The sequence below is a fragment of the Chiloscyllium plagiosum genome, chromosome 16, assembly GCF_004010195.1.
Source record: "Chiloscyllium plagiosum isolate BGI_BamShark_2017 chromosome 16, ASM401019v2, whole genome shotgun sequence".
In the NCBI taxonomy this organism is placed as follows: domain Eukaryota; kingdom Metazoa; phylum Chordata; class Chondrichthyes; order Orectolobiformes; family Hemiscylliidae; genus Chiloscyllium; species Chiloscyllium plagiosum.
In genome coordinates this window covers 35550284-35566738 of record NC_057725.1, presented here as the reverse complement: position 1 = coordinate 35566738, position 16455 = coordinate 35550284, and the positions used below count along the sequence as shown (strand labels likewise).

General features: G+C 39.1%; 1 protein-coding gene across 1 annotated transcript in view; it reads left to right on the top strand.

Annotated features, from left to right (window-relative positions):
- Positions 1 to 16455, top strand: part of LOC122558091 (protein inscuteable homolog) — a 210670-nt gene that overhangs the window by 144322 nt on the left and 49893 nt on the right. The window lies entirely within an intron of this gene.

The window sequence follows — 16455 nt, the reverse complement described above, 5'->3', positions numbered from 1 at the left end:
ACAGTGAATGATGAAAAGCTAATCTGAGAGAAGCAAGTTTAACTTTAAATGCTTTCCCATAGGTAATTTAATTTGTTTTACTTTTGTTTCTAATAATGTATAGTGCAGTGGTAGCATTCCCATCTTGAGCCAGGAGGCCTTGGTTCAAGTCTTACTTATTATCAGCCATATATTATCACATCTCTGCAAAGATTGATTAATAATATTTGTTCCAATTAAGCATAAATGAAAAGAAATGTGGTCCTTAGAAGCCACCTGTATGGTCCTGTGCCCTGAATATTATCGAGGGTCTAGGAACATAATGTAGAAGCTGAATGGTGTCTTTTCAGTGTAAGAAGTGCATTTTTCACAAAACATCCACTGGGTTTTTGCATTTGTATGGTTTCTCCATTAAATCTTCAATTGTCATGTTTCGTTTACAGGTTATGTCTGATTAATACACATGCCATTGAACTGAATATCTTACTTATAAAAAAAAATTAAAATTGGACTATAAAGGTGACTTTTGCAGTGATGGTATATCATGTGCTGAGTGAGGATAACTAGTGAAGATTACACCTCTGTCGTAAATTGTGTTTCTGGAAATGTTTAAAAATAACAACGCAATTCTTAATTCTTTTGTCACACTAAAGTCAGCTCAGAAGACGTTTGAATGTATGAATTCTCTCGAATCCAACCTCATAAATGCATATTTTCCATCATGAAATACCTTTGGTGAGCATTTGCATAATGTTTTCAGGATGTCGCAACTCTAAACAATTCAGCTTTTACATAATTGATTTAAGCACTATTTAAAATATTTAATAATGTGACTTAGGATAAAACAAATAAATTCTTCCTTAAGTTGGCTGACAAGATTGTATTATGTGCTACTGAACAATTATGCAAAATTGACATAAATGGTGACTGGATGTTGACTTTAATATGGAAAGGATGATTTTAGTCTGAATTAATAAACATATTCCCTGTGATCTTCAGCAATAATGTCCTTCCCATGCTATTATCATGATGAGACAATCAAGACAAGACATGCTCCAGTGCATTACACTGTCGGTTTCTTCCATTAGTTTTAGATTAAACAGAAATATCCTCAATCCTTTTGCTAGTGTTACAAAGAAGCTTTATGTTTAACATTTTTTTGGAATTTAAATATTGAAGGATTGTGGAAAATGAATTTATTTTCATGTACCTGGTGTTCTTTAAAAGAGATCTCTTGAAGTTCAGTGCGGACATTGGGTGTTTTTAAAAAAGCAAGACTTCCTGTAAAAAATGACTAGTGATAGCTAAAGGTTTTGCTCTAGACTCTGCTGTAAATAGCTGGGATTGTTTTGAACAGTGACTGGCTTAGAGAGGTTTTTTTTTATCAAGTTCAGTTGGAGGGGACTCTGCTAAGGACAAGCTCAGTTAGAGGGAAGTTGGCTAAGAAGAAATGACCCAGTTTATTTTTTCCATTTCAGAAAAGAAAACTCTCTTCTTGAATTAAGGGCGAGACTTCTTTTTTCTTTTGAAATGAATACTTATATGATCTGTGACTTAACCAGTAACTTGTAATGAAGAGTTAATACATCAGGATCTGACACCATTCCTAGCACAGAGCCATGACTGAGGTAGGGGCAGGGTTGGCAGTTCAATATTCCATAGTATAGAGTCATTGAGCAAGAAAGGGGAGATATAAAAGAGGAGGTGGTGTCATAATATTGACCCAAGACTTAGTCACTGCAAAAAAAAAGGATGATACATTAGAGGGTTTCCTCAAATGAGGCCATAGGGTCGAACTTAAAGAGTAAAAAGGGGCATTCACTTTGCTAGATTGTATTAGAGACCTCCAAACAATGTAGGACAGGTATGAAGATAGACATGTAGGCAAATATCAGTGAAGTGCTTAAAAAAAGGGTAACAATAATAGAGGCTTTCAACTTCCACAGTATAATTTGGGGTAGACAAAGTATGAGAGGCTTAGAGAAGGCAGAATTCTTAAAAAGTACCAGGAAATCTTTCTACACTGGCACATAGAAAGTCCTGTGAGAGAGGGACTGGTGTTAGACCTACTCTTAAGGAATGTAGGCAGACAAATGGTAAATATAGCACGAGGGGAGCATTTTGGTGCAAGCGACCATAATTCAGTAACATGTAAGGTGATATTGGTTAAGGGCAAAGATGACCTGGAAATAAGAGTTATGAATTTGGGGAAGACTGATTTTAGAAAGATAAGATGGGATCTGGCCAAAGTGGCCTGGGAGCAGCCACTTGCAGTGGGAGACTTTGAAAAAGTTAAAGTGAGAGTGCAGGGCCAACATGAAGTGTACAACCAAAAGTCGAAAGTACCCTAGATGTCAAGGAATTTACAGGATTGGATAGGAAATGAAAAGGAAGCTTATGGTGGACACCAAAGGCTCAAAACAGCAGTTGCCTAGAGGACGATAAAAAGCACCACTCAACTCACTGTTATTCATATGCATGTTGTTTAACAAATAAATTAGGACAGCAAAGAGGGAGCAGTTCCAGTTGAACAATTGAAGTCCCAAGTGACTTAAACTTACTGATGTGTTAGATACAGGGATACTGGTTTATTGTACAAGTGGTATTTTTCGGTACTGTACTGGTCTGTTTCTCAGATTATACAAAAGCCATTTTGTTTATTTTCAATTTATAAAGGAGTGTTTTGTAATTATACCTTTACTATGTCTTTGAAACTTTAATTGTGTTAGAAGTAGATGATTTGGGTTATTCTATTTTGTTATCATTTGTTTTGTAATAAACTTCTGTTTTGCTGTTAAAGCAAAATCTGCAGCCTTACATGCCTAGGTTTCTGCTAGAAACTGGTTTGTTGAAACCAAAACAAATAAAGTTACAAAGTTATGATCTATCAAGACATGTTACTGTCTGTCTGACTTATCAGCTAATAATATCAGCTGTGATCATGACAGTGTGCACATTAATTTGCTAATTTAGTGACATAATTGTACTTTGGAAACTGCAGTTTTAAGACTGGTAATCTGCTTCTTCAGTCACCAAATGAAAGTGCTAGTGAGAATTATAAGCACTTTGAAGAGTTCCCAATCTTTCTTTGATACTAGCTTATCAGTCCTTTATTCCCACAAGTTTACTCACTGACCTTACATTTCATTTCCTCCACATCCACATCTGACTTTGCCCACTTGCTGTCTTGACCATGCGTGAGGTGACTTTCCAAGCTATTGATTGAGACTGCTATCAAATACTTGACCCCACCACTTTCCAAAAATATTTTTCACCATTTCATAATTTAGAAAAAGCTGACAACCCATAGTGTTTCAGCAGTTTTGTCAGTTTAGTTATTTTAATTCTGTTCTGTTGCACTTCTGTATTTTTGTGCAGGGTTGAATGATGTGATTAGAACTAACCAGTAGCCATGAAATTTTTTGAATTTGCTTAGCAATTTGTTGCTATTGCTTTTTAGTGCAAGCCACAGTAAGAAATGAATGGGTTTTCCATTTTTTGTCGTGACACTAATGAAGCTTGAGCACCTCTGGGGAATTTCTTGACTACTACAATGGACAATGAAATATAAAGAGGGATATAACCTATACCTGCTAAACATCATGGAAACTGAAGGAGCATAATGTTTCAATGCAGGGTTCAATATTTAGGACACACTGCAGAGCTGTAAAACTCAGAATCATTTAATAAGCATTGAAGTAGATTTGTGGATGGGTTATCAATTGCTACTATTTATTTATTTTTCTCTGATAATCTGCCCAAAGAACTCTTGAATACTAGTAAAAAAATAATGTATTGTGTATAAACAGATGACAAACAACTACTTGTTAACTCGAAGAAATATGTTTAAATTGAAAACTTTGAACCATTTTCAGGAGCTGTCTTGTAAAGCATCTGGAATCTGCCTGAGACAGTTGAGGTGTGAACTACAATGTCGATAGTGAAGATGCAAATTGCAGTATTAACTTTTAGTGAGTTCACGGGTTGCATTTCCATATGTCCACCGTGCCCCAGTTTGGGAAGCATGGCCGTGTGGTACACTGTTTTTACACCATCACTGAGAAGGAGTAGGAATAATAGACATCATGGCGTAGACAGAGAGAACACAGGGGGCCAACACCTTCAACATATTGTCTAGCTATCACCATTGTTAACAGCTAACCCGAGAATGCAACTTTTAAACAAAGGTTTTGTGATTTACACATGAAAGAAGTGAAACTATCACTGTATTCTAACAGATGACAGGCTTAACAGACAATCAATTTTTCAATGTATAATTTTAGTTACATCACACTGTAAATTTTTGCTATAAATCCTGTGTTATGATCAAGCCCTCCACTATCACCTGATGAAGGAGCGTCGCTCCGAAAGCTAGTGTGCTTCCAATTAAACCTGTTGGACTATAACCTGGTGTTGTGTGATTTTTAACTAGGTTTTCAGAAATTGTGTTTGTCCAAGGCAGTCATTGCAGATCACTGTGAACTTCTTTGCAAAGACCTTCAATCACGGTCAGAGCCAGCTCAGTTCTATCGTCACCATGACGGTGATCACTTTGTTTAAAGTTTTGATTCCAATTCTTTAATGTGTCACAGAAGGTATGTACAATGTAAGACAAAAGAATAGTTGCAACTGCATTCGATATGTCATAACATGTTTGGTGGAGTTGCAGAGTTCATCTAGGTCAGCATCATGTAATGGCAACAGATATGGAGATTTCTGGTGTGTTCATGATTTCCCAAGCTTACAATGGGCTATAAATAATGCTTATGTTACACAGAGATGCAACTGAATATCTGTTGACACTTGTGAACAAGAGGAGACTACGTTCACTAAACATTCAGATTGTTTGCAAAGTCATCCAGAAGGGTTTTCATTTAAATAACGGTAATGTTGGGATTTACATGATGCCTTTCCTCTGAATCACCGTACACTTGCTGACCTGTTTTGCTGAGTATCACCATGTCCAAGGTGGCCCTTTGAAAGAAAGTGCATAGACATATTATACACTGAATTACACTCATTCTGCAACAGGAATTCTGGTGGAGAGGGGTATTGGGTTAAAAGCGTATATTTCTGGTGGAAAGCTCTTGTATAAGTGAAGAGTAATCATTACTTGGTTAGTCTGCATTATTTTGCCATGAAGAAAGGTTCAATTTCAACGAAGAGGAGTCTGAATTGCCTGAGGAAAGGAAGTTGCAGATTCCAGGACCTCAATAGGAAGAACTTTCAGACAGATCATTGTGAGTTTTACATGTGTATGTTTCCTTGCAGATAATTCAACTTGAAGGACTCCTTATACTGCGTGTATACAATATTGCAACTCTTCCTAATAGTTGGTTTGCTGTGGGTTTGCAAGACACACAGACAGACAGATAGACAGACATACACACACAGACACATGCACATGTTCACATGCGCACACACACACATACATGCACACACACACACACTTTAGTTTGGTAATGTCTGCTTCACAATTTGTAATGTATTTTAATATTTTAAATAAACTAACCCATGGAGTTAATCAATTGCGGATGAGGGATTGCTTATAAGCACATTACCATTCACATGATATGATGGGAAACATTGTGCTGGTGAGGTTGACTATCCTTGAACAGTAAGAAAACACATTAACTTACAAGTTGAGAACATGGGTGATAGTATTAAATTGTGCTAAAATCCTTGAAACAAACCTCATTGTCTTTGTTCAATATGTGTCAGCGTACATTGAAAGTTAGTAAAGCAATGCCTTAGAGGCACTATCGTTAGACTATTAATCCAGCAATTACATTTCTGCAGATCCAGGTTCAAATCCCACCATGGCAGATGGTGGAATTTAAATTCAGTAAGGAAAATATGAAATTAAGAATGTAGTGATGACTGTGAAACCAGTATTGATTGCCAGAAAAAAAATTTGGTGTCCTTTAGAGGAGGTAACTGCCATCTTTACCTGGTCGGGCCTACATGTGACTCCATGCCCTCAACAATGTGTTTTACACCTAACTGCAATTAGCAACAGAGAAATAAATGCTGGGCCAGCCAGCTGCACCCACATCCTGTGAGTGAATTTTTAAAAAAAGTGGTTTTCTGTGAAGAGGTTTAATGGTTAACTTGTGAATATTTCTGTCATGGTGATTTCATTAGGACAATTTACAGATGTGCTTAGTGAACGCACCAATAGCTTGGAGAATAATGTTTTATTTTGTAGTTTTATTTGCAGCACTTCTGCAAAATTCTTTGCTAAAGCTAGACATGTAAAGTAGTTGTTCCTGAGAGAGGGAGAAAATGCTTAAGAATTATGAAAAGTATGTTAGCTCAGTGGAAGGAGTTTAAAGTTTCCAGAGTGTCTAGTTAAAATCCTGAACAGATTATGTGAAGCAGAGAGAGTCAAACCTGAGTTATATACCAAATCAAGGAAAAGGCAATCGAATTTTCATGACTAAGAATTGAAGCCACTGTTTTGTCAAACCCTGTGTGGGATTGATGAGAGGATTCTCTCTTACATTGAGTAATTGGGGTGGTGATTGGATTAATGAAATTGCATTTTTAATGTATTTTTCAAAATCTTTTAAGCATTTGTTATATATAAATATTGTGGTTTGTTCTATTTTATGTTAATTTGTTTTGTGGAAAAAAAACTTGTAAACTAAATCTGCAGATTGTATGCTTAAGTTTCTATGGGAAACAACTTTATTAAAACCCCCCCAAAAATGATATATGATCTGTCATACCAGATCTGAGTCTGGGATCTGATGTGTCCAGTGGTAATATCAGTTGAGGTCATAGTATTAAATTAGGGTTTAATGATTAACCTGTATTTCTATAGCCATAGTGATTTCTTTAAAAAACTATTTGGCAGGGTGAATTCCTGGCGAGTAAAACATGTCTGCCTTCCTTATGTGAATTTTATGAATAAACAAAGTAAAACAATTGTGCATTGTCTTCAGGTAGAACATTCTGGAATGGATTTTTTTTTGGATTTAGGGAAACCATCCATAAATTGAAGAAAGCTTTTTTAGTTTCTGTTATTGCAGATGTCTTAGCTGGAGATGAGTGTATGAAACAGTTAGGTCTGAAGATAGTTTAGAATTGTCAAGAAATTGATTACCTCAGTTTAAGATACAAATTCCAGATCAGTGGTGTTTGGTTAAAACCCTGAAGAGATTTTTTTTTGAAGCTGAGAAATTCTATACTGAGTTATATGAAGGCTCAAGGAAGGAGCTATCAAATCCATAGGGATGGGAATGGAAGCATCTGTTAATCCTAACTCTGTGTGATAGAGAAGGAAGTTGTCTCTCTGACATGAGAACTGTAAAGGAATGCAGTTTTAAAATCCCAAAACATTTACTATATGTAAATTAAAACAAAAGAATGAGAATGCTAAATATCTGAAGTAAAAACAAAATGTGCTGAGGAATCATTAATGCAGTTTCTCTTTTCACAGATACTGCTTAATCTGAGGTGTTTTTTCTAATACTTTTTATTATAAATAAATAGGCTGTTTATTTAATGTATTCTCTGTTTGTTTTGTGTAACATACTCCTGTTTTATTGTTAAAATCAAATCTGCAGCATTGTGTCTTGGCATTTCTGTGAAAACCAAACAAAAGCAGAATATCATCTATCAAACCAGATTGCAGTTTGGGAACTGACATGTTGAGTAATATCATCAGCTGGGATCATTTGGCTAATCTAAAATTGTTGTGTGGGAGATTGTAGATTTAAGCCTTGATCTCCATGCACTATCCTACTCTGCTTATGGCCAGATGGAATGTCTCATTTGTAATGCTCTTTATGGAATTGCTTGAAAGTGAGTAACTTTGTAAAATTGAGATTGGATACCTCAATTCATTAAGTTTTGTATATGTTATGGCATGGTGAGAGAGGAATAGAGATAGTTCATCTACTTGACCAGGTGCTTTGGTGCAAGTTGATATTCGTAACACCATGGAACTATATTCTGAACATATGTTTGGGTTCTTTGCTTATTTAAAAGAAACATATGTTTGGCATAACTCCAGTTCTGAAGATAATTTCAATTACAAATGTGTCTATTGAAGAGGGTTGGTGAAGATTTAACTCACATTGAGCAGCATCAGTTTGACATTTGAACTAGTGAGATAAATTCTTTGCTTTTTCACCTGACATTTTCTATATAAAGGCATACATTCCCAGTTGATGTGATTTGTGAGATGGTAGTAGATAGTACGAGAGAATCAACAGATTTGAAAATACATTGATGAGAAGTAAATTAGGCTTCAGAAATGCAGTTACATCTGCTTCAATAAAAATGTTAATGTTATTCTGTTCTCAGTAGACTGGGTCCCATGGAAGATGTAAGGGGGGGGTCTGTACTGAAGAAGGTTTTTGATCACATAGCTTGCTGGCATGTATGAAAGTGTAGGACTCAATGGCTTTCAGGCATTCTTTATCTGTCCAGTTTATTGAGAAATATTAAGCCAGTACACTATCATCTTGCATGTGTACACAGCAAGAGAAGCATTTCACTTGAACTGATAAAAAAATTATTTTGTCTGCATTTACTGATTGAAAAGCAACATGTATAATATGGAAAAATTAAGGCGAAGAAAGAGTTTAGTGGGCCGACCCAATGCAATACAGCCTGCACTTCTGAATTTTTTTTTTAAAAGATACTAATTGTTGACCTTCTTAGGAAAATATTTTGAGTTTAAAATGCTAATCCTTGTTTTCCAGTGATTTACCCCTCCTTAACTGTAAGTCCTTTCAGTCCCATAACTTTTTGAAATACCTATGTTCCTCAAATTCTGATCTGTTGCATATCCCTGATTTTAATCACTCCACCACTAGCATCCTTGGTCAACCAATTTCCTAAACTCTAGATTTCCCTCCCTAATTTTTTTCTTCAATTTGTACCTTTACAGTTACAGTAAAATTTACCCCCTTGACCACAAGTTTTAGTAAGCAACTCTAATATCTCCTGTGCAACAAACAGCATAGAAGCAAGATGATGGCTGTGTAGCAGCACCAGAGATTGTCTACTCCAACGACTTTTCACTTTCTCTGCTTTGGCTCAATGTTTCCATTTATTATCTTACTCTTTTTAACTTCTTCGGTGGAAGGAGTCTTCTCCTGGCTGAGAGAAAGTGAGGACTGCAGATGCTGGAGATCAGAGCTTAAAAAGGTGATGCTGGAAAAGCGCAGCAGGTCAGGCAGCATCAAAGGAGAAGGAGAATCGACGTTTATGCCCCGAAACGTCGATTCTCCTTCTCCTTTGATGCTACCTGAACTGCTGCGCTTTTCCAGCATCACATTTTTAAGTTCTCCTGGCCCGGGCCCAGTGAGGAGGAGCTTTCCAGTCCAGTGTGGTGGTCTCAGCCTAGTTTGACAGTCTCCCATTGTGGCGGCCTCATCTGGAGCTGCAGTCTCAGTTTGGCGTGGCGGTCTCTAGGTTTGGCCGACTTGTCCCAGTGTGGAGGCCTCTTTAGTGTGGACATCTTCTTTGGCAGGCGCTTTCGGGTATTCCAACTGCACAATCTTATCCAGTCCCAGATTGGAGATCATGTGTTGAGATCTCATCCTGGCATGGAAGTCTTGTATTCCAGCCTGGAGCAGTGGTGTCCTGTTGTGCCAGCCTTGTCCTGGATGGGCGGCCTAGGGTTGGCATGGTAGTCTCCAGGTTTGATGGTCTTGTCCTGGCATGGAGGTCTCATCGGTGTGCAGGTCCTCCCCAGTAGCAGCTTCCTCATATTCCAGCATTCATCATCTTAATCGACTTTCCCCGAAGTGAAATGGAGCTGAGCTGAACTCTCTCTTAATTTTTACTTTTTGCTTCTTATCTATGATTTCGGTTATGAATACAGGTATTGTAGTATGGCGACTTATCAAACTTTTAACCGCTTCTTTTTGTAATGTGTGACAATAAAATGCTGTTCTATTTTATTGCTATTCTATTCTGTACAATTCTGTGTGATAATGCACTTGTGAAGTATTTCATGGGATTTTGCTCTGTTTAAAAATACCTTATAAGGTGTTTGTTTTGCCTTAAATAAGGTTAGTCCACAAAAATACTTGATCAATTGGCTTAGACGCCAATATTTTTAGAACATTTATGATAATGTGGGCTGAATTTATCTCCTCTTGACATCTAGGGCAGGAATTGAATTGAATTGAACTGAATTGAATTTACTGTCACGTGTACTGAGGCACAGTGACAAGCTTTGTTTTGCGAGCAATACAGGCAGGTCAAAGAGTTAAGTAGCATAGATAAATAAATAATAGGTAAACAGCGGCAAAAACAAAAACACAGGTACAGGCAAATGTTAAGGGTTTGTGAGACCATTCAGTATTCTAATAACAGTAGGGTAGAAACTGTTGCGAAACCAGCTGGTGCGTGTGTTTAGGCTTCTGTATCTTCCCCCGATGGTAGAGGCTGTAGAAAAACATTGCCAGGGTGGGATGGATCTTTGAGAATGCTGGTGGCCTTTCTGTGACAGTGGACCTGTCAGATGGATTTTATAGATGGGAGGCTGGCCTTTGTGATTGTCCGGGCCGAGTTCATCACTCTCTGTAACCGTCTCCGATCTTGAATGGTACAGTTGCCATACCAGGTAGTGAGACACCCAGACAGAATGCTCTCGATGGTGCACCTATAAAAGTTGGCAAGGGTATTCGCCTTTATGCCAAAATTTCCTCAGCTGCCTGAGGAAGAAGAGACATTGTTGGGCCTTTGTAACCAGTGTGTCCACATGAAGAGTCCAAGAAAGCTTGTTATGGATGACCATTCCCAGGAGCTTGATACTCTCCACTCATTCCACCTCTGTATTGTTAATGGGTAGGGGGACATGAGTAACAAATGCTGAACGTCAATAATGAGTTCCTTGGTTTTGCTGACATTGAGAGCTCGGTTGTTCTCGGTGCACCATTTTTCTAGGTCTTCCACCTCTCGTCTGTAATCTGTTTCATCGCCACCTGAGATTCGACTGACTATGGTGGTGTTATCAGTGAACTTGTAAATGGCATTAGTCTGGTATTTAGTGATGTAGTCATGGGTATATAGTGAGTACAGTAGGAGGCTGAGTACACACCCCTGGGGGGCTCCAGTGTTGAGTGTTAGTGAGGATGAAATATTGTTCCCAATCTTCACAATTGTGGCCTGTGGGTCAGGAAACTGAGGATCCAGTTGCAGAGAGTGGGGCTTAGTCTGAGAGCATTAAGTTTAGTAATCAATCTCAAGGGGATAATAGGCTAAATTGTAGTCAATGAGTAGGATTCTTACGTAGCTGTTCTTTGTGTCAAGATGTTCTAGGGAGGAGTGAAGGACAAGTGATATGGCATCTGATGTGGATCTGTTGGTCCGATAGGCAAATAGGAGTGGGTCAAGAGTGGTGGGCAGGCTAGAGTTGATTAATGCCATGACCAGCCTTTCAAAGCACTTCATGATCACCAAAGTTAGGGCCACTGGGCGGTAGTCATTGAGACATGCTGCATGAGCCTTCTTAGGCACAGGGATGATGTTGGCCCTCTTGAAACAGGCAGGGACAGTGGCCTTCTGCAGGGAGAGGTTGAAGATGTCCGAGAAGACCTCTGCTAGCTGATATGCGCATGCCGTGAATGCACAGCTTGATACTCCGTCTGGTCCCATCACTTTCCTTGGATTCACATGTAGGAAAACTGATCTGACCTCTGATGCAGTGACTGTTCATCAGGACTTGTCGAAATAGGTGTTACCTCTCCACCGAAATTCTGCTCAAAGCATGCATAGAAGGCATTGAGACGATCTGGGAGGGATGTGTCATTGTCTGCTCTCTTGCACTGCCTCTTTTTAGAACCTGTGATGTCATTTAGTCCTTGCCATAGTCGCTGGGTATCTGTCTGGGTCTCTAGTTTGGATCGGTGTTGGTTCTTGGCTGTCTTAATGGCTTTGTGAAGGTCATACTTGGATTCCTTATATTTGAGTAGGTCTCCTGATCTGATGGCCTCACACCTAGTTTTTAGCATGTTCTGTATGTCCTGATTCATCCAGGGTTTCGTCTTGGGGAACACCTGGATTGACTTCCTCAGTAAGTAGCCCTCCACATGCTTGCTGGTAAAGTCTGTGACGGTGATGACGTACTTTTCCAAGGTACCTGCGGACTGTTTGTACATGGCCCAATCAGCTGATTCCAGACCGGACCAGAGTTGATCCTCTGCTTCCTCCGACCAGCACTGGACCTGTATCGGCGAGGGGACCTCCTGCTTGAGCTTTTGCCTGTAAGCTGGGAGAAGGAACAAGGCATTATGGTCGGAGTTCCCGAAATGAGGGAAGGGGATGGAGTGGTAGGCATCTTTCACAGTAATGTAGCAGTGGTGTAAAATGTTTGGGCCCCTGCTGGGATAGGTAAAGTTACTTGAGCAACACCTTCCTTAGATTGGCCTGATTGAAGTCACCAGTTACAATAAACAGGGCCTTGGGGTGTTCCGTCTCCAGGGTGTTAGTGGTGGAGTACAGCACATCCAGAGCTTCCTCAACCTTTGCTTGCGGTATGTACACAGCAGTTAGTATAGCAGCAGTAAATTCCCGTGGTAGATAGAAGGGGTGGTATTTGATGGTGAGGAACTTAAAGTTTGGGGAGCAATGGCTGCCCAAGGTTGCAATGTCCGTGTTGATTAAAAAGCAAATGCCTCCACCATAAGGTTGCTGTACAGTCCATATGATGCATAGAAAAACCATCAGCCTGAAGTGCACAGTCAGGAATGGATGGATTGAGCCAGGTTTCTGTGAAGCAAAATGTGCAACAGACCTGCAGTTCATGCTGGAAGCTGAGCCATGACCTGAATCCACTGGCAGCTGGAGGCTTCTGTTAATCTAATGGAATTTTCTCGCTCGACTCTCATTCACTATTCACATAAGCTCCTAATTTGTGCAACATCCTTTTATGCAGCACCCTGTTAAATGCCTTCTGGAAATCAAAGTGTAATATGTGGGCTCCTCTTTATCTGCATTACGTATTACTCCTTCAAAGAGCTCCAATAAATTTGTTAAACATTATTTTCCTTTTACAAAACCATGCTAACACTTCATGATCAACTTGAAGCTTCCAATTGTGCAGCTGTACCTTAATAATTGACCTCAACACATTCTCTATCAGATATCAAGCTAACTGGTCTAGCATTTCCTGTTTTCCAACTCCCTTCCTTTCTAAATGACGAGTTTATTAGATTAGATTACTTACAGTGTGAAACAGGCCCTTCGGCCTAACAAGTCCACACCGACTTCCAAAGAGCAAGCCACCCAACCCCATTCATTTACCACTTCACTTGACACTACAGGCAATTTAGCATGGCCAATTCACCTAACTGACCCATCTTTAGACTGTGGGAAGAAGCCGGAGCACCCAGAGGAAACCCACACAGGCACAGGGAGAATGTGCAAACTCCACACAGACAGTTGCCTGAGGTGGGAATTGAACCCAGGTCTCTGGCGCTGTGAGGCAGCAGTGCTAACCACCGGGCCCACTGTGCCACCCCACTGTGTTATTTTCTAGTTTGCTGTCACCTTTCTAGAATCTAGGAATTTTGGAAAATTAAGCCACTTCACAAAAGTAAGCCAGCAGTCACATGCCACTAGTTTGAAATCCAAACTCTTAAAAGAACTGACATTGACAAATATAAATCGCACACTTGTCACAACTCAGGAACTTGTCAGCCTCCAGCTCTATCAATGTTTGCTAGAAACTGCTTCCCTGGTGGTTGCAAATTTATGAATTTATTCTCTCCAATCCACCTCTTTATTTATAGGTATTACTGGGATAGTTTTGTATCCTCTGTAGTGAAGAGAGAAGCAAAATGTTTATCTATTTCATTACCATTTACCATTAACTCTATCTTCTCACTGTCTAGAGGACAAATACTGATTTTACTTGTACTTAGGTTTTTTGGATAGTTCTGGAAACTCTTGCTATCCACCTTACATATCTATCTAACCTGCTTGTTTTTAACCTTCATTTCTTAGAGCCATTTAGTTGGAACTTCTTCTATGATATCTTAACAGAAAATATACTTTGTTATTATCAAAGAAAATTATAGAAGTCCACCTTGAATGTTAAATCACTAAGAATACTGTAATGGATAACCCCAACAATTATGGTCTGATTTATTTTGGTTTATAAGAATTGGAAGGCCATAGCAAATGACAGACTGCCCTCCACAACTCCTCCATCCTGCCCCGAGCATGATGCTCATGAGATGTTAACTCCTGGTCTCTATTTTCATTCCCCATCTTTGACTTCTGTCTGGAGTAGCACTATCGCTAGCAATGCAGGGCAAGGGTATAGAGATCCATATTTCAGAGATTGAATAGGGATGAGGTAGATGCTTGAAAGGTGAATCCCATATGGTCCTTGAGGGTTGCAAGGAACGCATCTGTTCCTCCTGCACCAAAAAGTATTTTAATTTAAAAAAAAATTGGGGGCCTGAGTCCTTGCTGCCTCCAGCTCCTGCACTGTTGGTTCTGTAACACTCATAGCATTGCTGAATGCCAAAAGATCAATTTCAGTTCTGAAATTTTCAGTTGAATTTTCAGGAGCTTAACAAAAGAAATTTTCACAATACTTTTTTTGTCAAGAAGTGGTTTTCAACTGAGAGGCCTATCTCGCAAGTTAAGATTATACCCCAGCTATTTCTGGACTCTCTACCAGAGGAGTTCCTTTTTTCTCTCTCTATTCAAGAACCTCATATAATTATCTGAAACACCTTATTTAGATCCCCCCCCCCTCCCCACCATGCACCCCCAAAGCTTACATATTCAAGAGAATAGGTAATACATGCCCAGTCTATACAAGGCAGCAGAGCAACATCAGAGGAGATCTCACTACGATGTTGCTGATATCATAAAGTTGCTTGAAGGCCAGAAACAGTCAAATTGCCTATTAGTTCTTGCCCTGTTGCTGTGATAGCTTCTATTTTTGTATAATTGTCTGCTGGTAAAAGTTTTTTCTCTGTGTGATCAGTTGTTGCAATGCTTCTAACAGAAAGGCAACCTCAGATCAGGGTAATGCATGGTATAGTATCTTTCATGCCATCTTTTATTGTGTAGTCTTTAGATGCATCACCTTAAGTTTCAATTTGTATTTTCCACTGTTCATTTGAGACCTATGAAGACACAAATCTGAACAAATGATTCATGTGAAATGGGAATTTGAAATGGGACGGGGGGATGTGCAATCTGCAAGTAGGTAGCTGTACACTAGAGGGCACTCTTGCTTTCACAGATTTGCCTTCGCTCTCAGAAATCTACATCAACATTAGAAAAGACATTTCAAATGGTTGGGTGCCAGAGCACTGATTTGTAATAAAAAAAAGAATGCATTTTTAAATATCCTGAAGAAAATATAACATATATTTTCCATTCACATTTCCTATTCCATATGTCATGAAAGAATCAAATTCTCCTTGCTCAATTTACAGCACTTTCCTGGTAAACACACTGCGACAAACCTCAAGAATTTATAATTTCCCACATTGAGAGGAAAATCTCATGCTGTTTGTAGCGATACCCAGAAGGATGTGTCATGTCAAATGTGTTCAGCGTTTATATTTCGCTGCTTGCTGACAGCCAAATAAAACTTTGACTGCTGGAAACCTTCTCTCCTCATAACTTTTACTTGCATGAAAACTGAGATGACAGCAGCAGGATTTTGTTTCATCTGCATCCATCCTACGGTAAAGGTATTGGACTGGGGAGAGATGGAAAATTGAGCTGTAACCTATTATGCCAGATCCTTGTCTGTTAAATCTGCCAACATAAATAAATGCCAGCATCTCCCCAGATACATGCACCTAATGTCGATGAAAATACTCATGTTCAGTAATAATGTGAGAGCAATATAATCCTTTTGTAGTAACAGGCATCCAGTATTGCTAGAAGCCACTTAAAAATGAAATAGTCCAAGGCTGGGTGTGGATTAGAGTGGTGCTGGAAAAACACAGCAGTTCAGGCAGCATTTGAGGAGCAGTAAAATCGATGTTTCGGGCAAAAGCCCTTCATCAGGAATACCAAGGCTGGGTGTGTAATTGCGCATGGAGCAAATGACATTACTTTCTTTATCAGGATATTATGTGGCAACCAAACCTCTGAAGCTGCCGCAACTACTGAAGTGCTGCAGCAGCACCTTTCTATTTCATTTCTTGTTTCTGCATGCTGTCAGCTGATTTATCTTCTTGTCTCTTTCGACATTATTCATAATTACAGAATCTGAAATGTAGCATTTTAGCCTTCAATAAGAACATGACCTCGTAACTGTTCATTGAAAATATGACTGGCTGGGTCCTTGTCTCTTCTCTTTTTGTGTTTCTTCCCAATCAACAATTCTTCATAACCAGCTTTACCTACTCTCACTTGCTGTGTGCATCCACAAAGTCTCCTGCTGATTTTAAAATAAACTAATCTGGCTAATGGGCTGTGGAATAAAGCAATAAACCCTTATTAATCAAGTTTAGACTACATGGAAAGCTGAGA